Genomic DNA, 10,987 nt, shown 5'->3' on the forward strand with positions numbered 1-10,987 from the left:
GACAGCCGCCAGGGTACCTTTGCCTCCCCCCGCGGATGGCGGGGGGGTCCCGGTCGGCCGGCCCGTGCGTTCCTCCGCCCGGAAATCCTCAGGATTGAAGGGGAGGAGGCGGCGGATCGGTTCACCTGCCACCGATGCGTCCTCTGCTGCTGTCTGTCCCGGCCCCTGTGATGATGGCTCCGCCGGGGACTTGGAGCCGGATCGGCTCCACCTGGTGGACATGTCGCTCCCTGCGCCTGACTGGGCGGGAGTTTTAAATCTTCACACACCACTGCTGGATGCTAGGGACTCTGGGCAGCGCAGCAGTGTGGTGTGTGGAGATACACAGAACTGCTCACATCGGTATCCCATTGCGCCCGCCTGGGCGGGCATGCCGTCCACTTTAGGAACGCCACGAGTGCAGGATCTATCCTGCGGAGCTCCCTCTGTGCCCGGCAGGGCAGGGGACAGGTCTCTCCCCTCAACATTGCATGTAGCAGGGTGGGCAACGTGCAGTTAACCCCTCCTCCTCCGACACCCTGTGCCCACCGGCAGCCTCCTGCGCCCCGCAGGGCAGAAGCCAGTCGCGAGCGTTTGACCTCCACCCCGTCGGTGGGGCAAACGCTCCCCTACGTGCCTGTCCGGGCTGGCGGTCCTGATGGGATGCCCGCATCGGTTGCCCATCCTCATCCCCCCGCGCCCGTCAGGGCGGGAGATCTCGGCTCCAGACCCGGGCTGGCGGCAGCATCTGCCCCGGGTCAGACAAGAGGAGCTGGCAGGTGTCCCTGCCGTTGCTCAGCCTCTGTCCGTGGTCAGTCGGATTCGTCCGGGTCCGTGGTTGGACCCCCGCCCTTGGATCTTTCCTTGAGTCGAGACAGCCCGGCAGATTACGGCCTCGTGGGTCATCCGAGTGCAGGCCGCCTACGCTCACAGTCTTCTGGAGTCGTTTCGGAATCGGATCCACCGCCGGGCCCGGCGGCTGGTCGTCCATCACCTGTGATGCCTCCTCGACCAAGTGAATATGACTGCGAGTTAATTTGGGGTAGATCAGCTGACGCTTCCGTATCGGGCCCGGAGGACCGCATAGCGTCGGTTGTAAAGTCAGTTCTCTCCAGTATGGGAGTTTCGGGATCGCCCAGCCCCACCTTTGCTTATGGGGGTGCGTTGTGGGCAGTGGCGCCGACGGGCACCCATTTGATGGAAGAGACGAAAGAGAAGATATGGCGATGCAAATTCGTCGATTTTCTTACCCTCGTTCCGCCGGATAGGGAGACTATTGACAAATCTCGACGGGTTGATGTATCGGCGCAGGGTGACAAACCCAAACAGCTTCCTAGAACGTTCGGGAACTGGCTGCAGAGGTTTTGTGCCTACGCGGGAGTGCTCAGTGAGCGGTTCCCGGAGTTGGCAACTTCGTTATTTTGCTATTTAGACCTTATTTGGGGTGCATACAAGGTTTACGGGGGTCAGTGCTGGTTCCATTATGACACTCAATTTCGGCAGAAAATGGCGGCACGTCGGGAATCTCATTTCGATTGTCAGGATGGTAGCCTGTGGTTGCTGCTTATGTGCCCTCATAGGCCTTCGTCCTTTCAGTCCGCGGTCGGCGCCCCTCAGTCCGGAGCGTAGGCCGCTCCAAAGAAGGGTATCTGCTGGCTTTTCAACGAAAGCCACTGTAAGTGGTACTCCGCCTGTCATTTTCAGGCATGAGTGCTCCAGTTGTGGGGGGGCTCACCCCGCCAGTAGGTGTTTTCGAAAAGGCAAACAATCGCTTCCCAGATCCGGAGCCAAGACTGACCTTCCTAAGCCGGAGGACGCCGGTGAACGTCATAGAGATGCTTCCCTGGCTAGACCGGTACCCCCTTCGTAGAGAGGCCCTGATTCTGCGGGACGGCTTGGACCGTGGATTCTGGATCCCCTTTTCCCCGTCAGACGCCCCAACCATGTCTCCAAATTTGAAATCAGCGGTGGAATTCGAGTCCGTCGTGGCCGAGAAGCTTCAGAGGGAATTGGAATTGGGGCGAATGGCAGGCCCCTTTTGATCTCCCCCCTTTTCACACCTGAGGGTATCCCCCCTCGGTGTGGTCCCAAAAAAGGTGGAGGGAAAATTTCGCCTCATTCATCATCTATCCTACCCTTCTGGCTCTTCGGTGAACGATGGCATCGACAGGGAGGAATCCAGAGTGCACTATGCGTCCTTTGACAGGGCGCTTCAGCTGGTTAGGGCAGCGGGGCAGTCTGCCCTTCTGGCGAAAGCGGACATTGAGTCCGCGTTCCGCCTCCTCCCAGTCCATCCGGACTGTTTCCACCTCCTGGGTTGCTATTTCCAAGGTAGCTATTTTTTCGACATGTGCCTTCCTATGGGTTGTGCCATCTCGTGTTATTTCTTTGAACTATTTAGTAGCTTCCTTGACTGGGTAGTCACCTAGGAGGCGGGTATTCAGTCCCTTCTGCATTATCTCGATGACTTTCTGTTTGTGGGTTCAGTGGGCAGTGGGCAGTGTCTACACCTGCTCACTGTTTTTCAGGATACATGCCGGCTTTTCGCCGTCCCACTGTCCGCTGACAAGATGGAGGGCCCCGTCACAGTCCTGTCGTTTTTAGGTATTGAGATAGACACAGTGGCGATGGTTTTTAGGTTGCCTAGTGACAAGTTGTCCAGGCTTCTCTCGTTGGTTCGCTTGGTGAAAGGGGCAAAGAAATTACAGCTGAAACAGCTACAGTCGTTGCTGGGTCATCTGGTTTTCGCCTGTAGGGTCATCCGGATGGGGAGGGCCTTCTGTAGGCGACTGTCATGGGCCACGAAGGGCATAACTGCCCCTCACCACTACGTCAGGATCACCAAGCCTATGAGGGATGACTTGGGGATATGGCTATCATTCTTGCAGACTTACAATGGGCAGTCGTGCTGGTTGCGGGAGGAAGTGCCGAACCCACAGCTGTAGTTATATACCGATGCTGCAGGCTCCTGTGGGTTCGGTGCTTTCTTTCAAGGGGAATGGGCTGCTGAATGCTGGCCAGCCTCATGGGCCCACATGGATTTGTTGTGCAACCTCACCCTGCTGGAGCTGTTTCCAATTATTGTTGCCGTTGAGCTCTGGGGTGAAAGGTTGCGCAATCACCAGGTGGTCTTCTGGTCGGATAATATGAGTGTGGTGCAGGTGGTGAACAAACAGTCAGCCAGTTCTCCTCCGGTCGTTTCGTTGCTACGGTTTTTAGTTTTAAAATGTTTACATTTCAACATCTGCGTTAGGGCCAGGCATGTTCCGGGTGCCTCTAATGACATTGCCGATGCTCTTTCTCGTCAAAAGTTCTGCCGTTTTCGAACCCTGGCTCCGATGGCTTCTTTGGAGGGCCTCCCTTGTCCGGCCCACTTATGGAACCTCGTTTCCGGCGTTTGACAGAGCTCCTTCGGTCGTCGGTTTCTCCGCGGACGTGGGCGTCGTACTGCCAGGTTTGGCACGAGTGGGTCCAGGCTTCGGGCGGTGAGTTCAACATTTATTCCCCGGATGATCGGCGTTTAATCTTATTTTCCTATCTAGTCTTCCTGTCGGAAAAAGGCGTCTCTGGGTCGACGGTTTCATCCGCGTTGTCTGCTCTGTCATTTTGGTTTCAGCTTCTGGGGTGGGAGGATGTAACAAAATCCTTCCCTGTCCGGCGGGTGGTCCGGGGTTGGAAGCGGGTCACACATCTTCCGGACACCAGGCGTCCTATTTCTATTCAGATTCACTTGGGCATCTTGTCTCTGCTTCCGAATGTATGTTCATCGGGATATGAGACCCTCCTTTTCCGGGTAGCCTTTTCATGGGCTTTCTTTGGTGCCTTTCGCATTGGCGAATTGGTTTCAAAATCAAAATCGTCCCCGGGGGGCATCCTATGGGAGGACGTGTCGTTATCGCACCGCAGCGTCACTATTTTGTTGCGTTCATCCAAAACTGATTGTTTTGGTAGGGGTCGTCGGGTAGTCCTTCATTATTGCGGCGGCCCCTTTTGTCCGGTGTCCCTGGCCCTCCCTTTCATGTCTGCGCGTCCCCTGTCCCCTACATTTTTTGGACATGCTGATGCAACTTTTCTCAGTCGTTTTCAATTTTTGCGTGTTTTTCGTCGTTGCTTGGAGACTTTGGGCCTTCCTGCGAAGGAATTTTCCGCCCACTCTTTTCGCATTGGCGCTGCGACCGCCGCTTCCGGTTTGGGATTCTCCGATACGGAACTTCAGCGTTTAGGTAGATGGGAGTCATCTCGTTTTTCTTTGTATGTCCGACCACATCTGTTGTGTTGATTTCCAGGTTCTTGGAGATTCTTTCATATACTGGGCCGCTCGTCGGGCAGAGATCCGGACTTATGGCAGGAATTTGGTATTCTCATACGATGTGGCCAGGATACGCTGGATCGGGTTGCGTGGATTACGCTGGCCTCAGGTCCTCCCAGAATGTCAACAACTTCGTGCCCACGTTTCTGGTCCCATCATCCTGGTCATACATGCGGGTGGGAATGACGTTGGCTATGTGCGATCTGTGGACATCATATCAGCTGTTAAAAGTGACATTGCCCAATGTTATGCCTCCTTTACTAACTTGACTGTAGTTTGGTCGGAAATAGTGCCTCGCTCGGTATGGGCGCGTGATGTCCCTGGCCCCCTTCTGGAACATTTTCGTAGAAAGGTCAATGCCCAAGTGGCTAAGTTTGTGCGCCAGATAGGGGGTGTAGTTGTCCGCCATAGAGACCTTGAGGGTGATAATAGCGATTTGCTGCGTAGAGATGGAGTTCATCTGAATGACATTGGGCTGGACATTTTTAATCTGGGTCTCCAGAGGGGCGTGGAACAGGCGCTGGCTGCGGTGGGGCGCCCGTCAGTAGCTTACTGACAGGCGGGTGGTGGTTTTTGGTGACCTTGCCAGCAAAACACGGCGGTAAGAGGTACACCCTTCATGCTAATTGGGAGATAGACGGCCGTCCGGCACTTGTGGTAAGGACAAGCCCCTCAGTTATCTCCCTTTTTCACCAGTCGGAATTGAGTGCTCACAGTGCTACTGTGACTGGCACTGTAGAATGTTTAACTGTTATGTTCAAGTTGTTAAAGAATTCAATTTAATAAAGCTGTGGCCTTGCCCTTTCCAACATGAATGGTGGTAAGTGGTCTTTATTGGATGGGAAGGGGTAAGGTCTAAGTTTGGATGGATCATGGTATGGACCTGGGTTTATTGCACCTCAGCAGTCATGTAAGGCGATCAAGCTCTGGGGAGTTGTTCCACATGTTATCCAGGCCATTTTTATTAATGATGAGTGTCAGGAATCTCAGGCCAACTGTGCTCATATTTGTGAGTATAGATGTGTAACTGGACTTGCAAGAATGAGAATGTGCGTGCACACATGCCATGCATGCACCACAGTACACACATGGACATACGTGTGCACACAGATTCTGGCAGCCTATTTAAACCTGAGGCTTGCCTAGTATCATTTGCTGGATGGTCTTCATCTTTACCCTTGTGACTTGTGTTCCTGGAAGCCTGCTTGATCCTCTTACTGACCTGGCTCCTTCTGAATTTTCTTTGGATTCTCCTTGCCTTCTCATGTCTGCTACTGATTCATGCTACCAACCTTGGGTAAGGATAAATATCTTTATTTTCAGTTGTTTAAGTGTATTTTTAAATGTCATTGGGCTCAACTAAAACATTAATCAAAAATAAAGATCCTTATTCAGGTGAGTTAGCTTTGTGAACTGAACCTTACGTTTCACTATGTCCATGTGCAGTCTTCTGTATAATGCCACCCCCCCATATGTGATCACCATTTCCTGAAGCTAGTTACATCATACCTACACCCTCACCTCTGTCTTCCATCGCTTTACTCAGGAAACATCAAACACACACCCACTCACACCAATATGAAACATTCATGCTGTTACACACTCAAAAACCTCCACACATTCCCACTGTCAATGCCGTTGATTTGTACTGATAGAAAAAGCAGCAAAAGGTGCCATTACAGTACTGTGCTGTATAATAAGCAACTTATAGTTGCCTTTGGGTACATGGAACAGGGCTTTATTTAGAAACCATGGTACTTTGGGAACAACTGGATGATGGTACCCTTTTGTCTTACAATTATATTAGTTAACTCTCCTGCTAGAATATGCTATCTGAGGAAATATGTGGTTGGTTTTACATGCAGAGCTACATTTCAGTTAAAGTGATATTAAAGGCTATTCCTTTCTCCTTAAAATAAAAAGAGGTTATACCCACTCTTTGCAAAGATTATTGCACAGAAGTGTCTCTTACCTCCTCTTTGGCAGTCCCATGCGCACGTTATACCGAGCCAGGCTGAGTGCTCCATAGACACACACAGCGCTGGTAAGCCACGCCCCCTCTCCCTCCCCCTCCCTGCAGATGTTTGACTGACAGCAGCAGAAACCTATGACTCTTGCTGCTCTCAGTGTTTCCTGTGAGGCAAGGAAGTTAAAGGAGCTGTGCTGCTGCCAAGACAGTGCTTGAAATTTGAGTTGAATTTGAAATTTTTACCCTTTATGCAGAGAATGCAAGGTAAAAAAAATAGAGTTTAGAACCATAAAAAAGTAAGAAGATCATTTTTTGTTTTCGGCTATCTGGAACGCACGCCTGCATTCCAAGAAGTCAACAATGAGGAAATGCTCAATTGATTGTTCTTATGTGATGTCCTGGTCCCAGGGAAGGCACCTTTTATGTGAGTGTACACTTTACTTTTTATATTTTTTGTCTTAATAAACACTATTGTGGACTCTGTTCTTTGAGTATAAGTGAGGAGGTGGAGGAGAGCAGAGGATTTGGCTTAATGTTATTGGGAATAAGCAGTTGCCATCCAGCCTATTAACATAAGGGTAAATAGATAAAAAACAGCGCTCGCAAATAAATTAAGATGAAATAATATTCAGATTTAGCTATCGTGTTGCAGCTGCTGGATGAAAGTGCTAGGACTTTAATAATATGTAAAACAAAAACCTGCGCTGGCAACTCACCATGCAAGTGATAATAAATTATAAATAATATATGCACAATTAGTGTGTGCTAAGTGGGATTGCGCAGAAAACCACTAACGGGCTAAGTGACTACAAAACGATTCAAATACACAAATAGTGTGGTTTGTGTGAAATTACCCAAAAAAAACACTTAGACGCTATGCGACTATAGGGTGATAAGATATCGCTATACTAGTGCAAAAAATATATATAATACCATATAAATTAACATTCGTGGTCACAAATAACAATAAGTGAGTCTCTATAAAGAGATAAACACCAAATTGTAAGTGAAGCAAAAAAAAAAAAAAAAATTATTACTAAATCAAAAAATAACTGATGGCAGAAAGTCTATTACATCAAGGTGTTTCTCCACAAAAAACAATCAGCAGACTTCAAGCTTTTTCTCCATATGATAGGTCTGGGCAAGAAGGTAGGCTGATGCTGGTGATGATTATGAAGAGACTATTGGGACCACAAAACTCGCGTTCCACCAAAAGAAAGGAGAAAACATATAGTATAAAACCTATGACACCGTGAGATCACCTGCCATATAAGCGCTACTCACGGAACCGATGTGCAGAGCAGGCATTCAGATATTTGGTCGGTGTTCGCTCCTAGACGGCGTGCGTTCTACCAACTCCAGGAAGTGATGTCACTGGTTTTCGGGTTTACAGGCGTAAGCAGGATGTTGCGTCGACGCGTTTCGCCCCTCCCCCAGGGCGTTATCAAAGACTTGAAACACGTCGACGCAACATCCTGCTTACGCGTGTAAACCCGAAAACCAGTGACATCACTTCCTCCTCATTTGCATGGTGAGTTGCCAGCGCAGGTTTTTGTTTTACATATTATTAACATAAGGGGTCCGCAGTCTTGGTGTGAAGTTGGAGAAGCAGAGACACCCTGGATGATACAAAAAAAAACAAGCATTTGTAGACCAACTTATTCATTTGAGGGGTATGCAGTTTTGGTGAGTGTTCTGTACACGGGGGGGGGGGAGAGGAGAAGAACAAAGAGGTGAATTGTAGAGCCAACACAAGGGAAGGTGACAGAAACATTTGGTGGTGCACAAGTGAAATCACCCTAATATTTAATGAGATCTATTGGACTTGTAATAACAGACTAAGATTTTTAAAGCACTGCTTATGTGTATATTATATTTAGGTACTTTTTATGTAAATTCTATGGTTCTGCATAATGGAGCGCTTAGAAAGCTGTTCTATGGTTTGTTAGGTAATTATTTAAATGTTATTTACTTTTTTGACACCTAATATGTATGGGTTATTTATGCACCTTTTTTGCACATTACATGTGTATGGGATATTACACTATTTGAGCTGTTTCCTTTTCTGACTGGATAAGCCCCAAAGGTGCTTGAAACTGGAGACCTAACATCCATGAACTATTGAGGAGGTCCGAGTGAAAACAGTGATTATCTGTAGTGAACCCCTTAAAGGGGAAAGCGCATGTGACCTATTTTGAGTAAAAAGGTCCACTTAGCAGAGCGCATGCGCTGCAGCTCAGTGGATGGAAGCCTGATCTGTGAGCTCCGCACCACTCCGGCTGCATAACACCTCCAGCGCCGCTCACAGCACCGGTCCCCGGCCCCAAGCGATCCCCGAGGACAGGGAAGACGATATGGAGCACCAGAATTTCAGGTTGTTCCGCCAGCTGACCGGGACCCACGGCCTCATCCAAGATGGCGCTGGATGCCACAGCACAAGGAGGCATTCAGGAGACTGAGGACTCTATAGCGGACCAGGATATCTGCTCAGCAGGGCCAGCAGGCCCCACAGTGAGTAATTACTCCCATGGCTGCATGTCTCCCACCTCCACAGAGTCCCTAATTAGCAGGACCCTGGAGGATATGCCACTTTCCCCCATGGGAGACCTCACAGCCAGCCCAGGGGGTGGTGAGGGCATGTCCTCCTCACCTCAGGACTTTTCCTCCATGAAATCAATATTTGCTGTGTTATTCAGGGGTCTCTCACAAACTGCCAACCAAATTACCACTGCCATCCAGGCTGACCTACAGCATTTAGGTACTAGAATTGAAACGATCGAACACAAAACAGACCAAACAATAACCAGAGTGAACCAGAACACTGCCCGAGTCCAAGATCTCCAAGAAGAGCTTGAAACTGCATTCTCCAAAATCGACGATCTTGAGAATTGTTCAAGGAGATACAATTTCCGCCTCAGGGGGATACCGGAATCTTTCAAGGACACTGATCACATCGTAAAAAAGTTTATTAAGGATCTTATCCCCGACATCCCTGCTCGCCACCTAGAGATGGACCGCATTCACAGAGCACTACAACCCCCCCCCGCTAAGATGGCCTCCCACGGGACATTATAGTCAGGCCGCACTTTTACAAAGTCAAGGAGGAAGTGATGCAGCGGTCCCGCACAGAAGGGCCACCAATGTTCCAAGGCCACCCCATACAAGTTTTTGCAGACTTATCCCCCTTTACAATACAAAAAAGGAGAGCTCTGAAACCGCTCCTACTTGCACTAACCCAGAAATCGATCACCTACAGATGGTCCTTCCCTTTTTCGCCTAACCTTTTCTTTCAACAACAAGACATACGGTTTCTCATTGCTTTTGGAAGGTGAAAAACTCCTACTTCAGCTGTGCCTCATCTCCCAAGATCCAGAGTCGACGATGAACGGCAGGGCCCCCAACTCGTCCTCCAAGAGGCCACCACCCTCCAGCCCCATCGCCCCAGCTTGGCAGAAGTACATGTATAAAAAATCCAAGGACTCCAGGCCTCCCTAACCGAAGCTGAAGACCCAGGTACCATGCAGACCCACTCTGACTCTCTTTGATCCTGCTGGATTCTCCGATGAACACTTTTTCGCCTTTATCCTGTGGCTATGCTAGCCGTAGCACTCCTTACCCCGACCCCATGGTTGGGAACTGCAGAACAATTTCATACCTGTCCGTATCTTTTTTGTTTTTGTCTCCCCTCTCTCCCAAAGTTTAAGTCCAAGGATCTGTTAGTTTTTTCATGGTTCTTTTACCAAAGTTTTCAGTTCCTCTGATTTTTGTTTTTCTGTTGGCCTACTCATGATCACCTGTTCTGAATACGGTATGCTTAATATTAAGATGCTCCTAAACATAATTGGTCAATCCTAGGGCCTAGGAACATAGCCTACGGGAGTCTTTGCTCCCCCAGACTTTGCATTCAATCTGCTATACTGCTATCCCTGGGTGTGGGGCGCTTCTCCCAGACCTTGGAGCCATTCCATCCTGGTCCCCTATTGTGGGGGCCCCAGCCGACTCAGTGGTCAGGGGGGACCCCTCCCCCTGGGCACTCTACACATTCTCAGGGGCTCGGCCTTCTCACACTGTTATGTTTAGGTTGCTGGAGACGGCCGGAGCGGCTGTCCTGCTACTCCTCCTGTCTCTGACTGGAAGGGGGGGGTTATTTCTCCTCTTTCCACTTAGAGACTACTGGTTCCTCTGAATCTCGAAGGTGGCTCACTCAATGTTGTGTTTGGGGAAGGGTTTGATGGTGTGGGGATTGGGTTCTCACACACCATCGGGAATTTGGAAAAATGTTTTCCACTTGTTTCTGCTTATTAACATGGTACTTCTCTCATACTTCTACCTAAAGTCCACCTATGCCCTCCTCCTTCCTCTTCCTCTTCCTCCTCTCCCACTCACCTCAGGCAGATACCCCCCTTCTGATCCATGTCCGTAATTGACACACCACCACCGCATCTTCATATAGTATCACAAAATGTGCAGGGCCTTAACTCCCCTGTCAAATGAAGAAAATTGTTCAAACTTTATCAATCCCAAAAGTCAGAGGTCCTCCTGCTTCAGGAGACCCACTTCCCCAAGTCTTACAACCCATCATTTATTCATCAACACTTCCACCAATTCTATCTCTCCAACGCAGAGAATAAAACAAAAGGTGTAGCTGTCTGTTTTTCCAAACACTTAAATTTCGCTATATCACATGCTAACAAAGACCCCATGGGTAGATACATTCTGGTCAAGGGCAC

Source organism: Aquarana catesbeiana, linkage group LG07 (genome assembly GCF_042186555.1).
Source record: "Aquarana catesbeiana isolate 2022-GZ linkage group LG07, ASM4218655v1, whole genome shotgun sequence".
In the NCBI taxonomy this organism is placed as follows: Eukaryota; Metazoa; Chordata; class Amphibia; order Anura; family Ranidae; genus Aquarana; species Aquarana catesbeiana.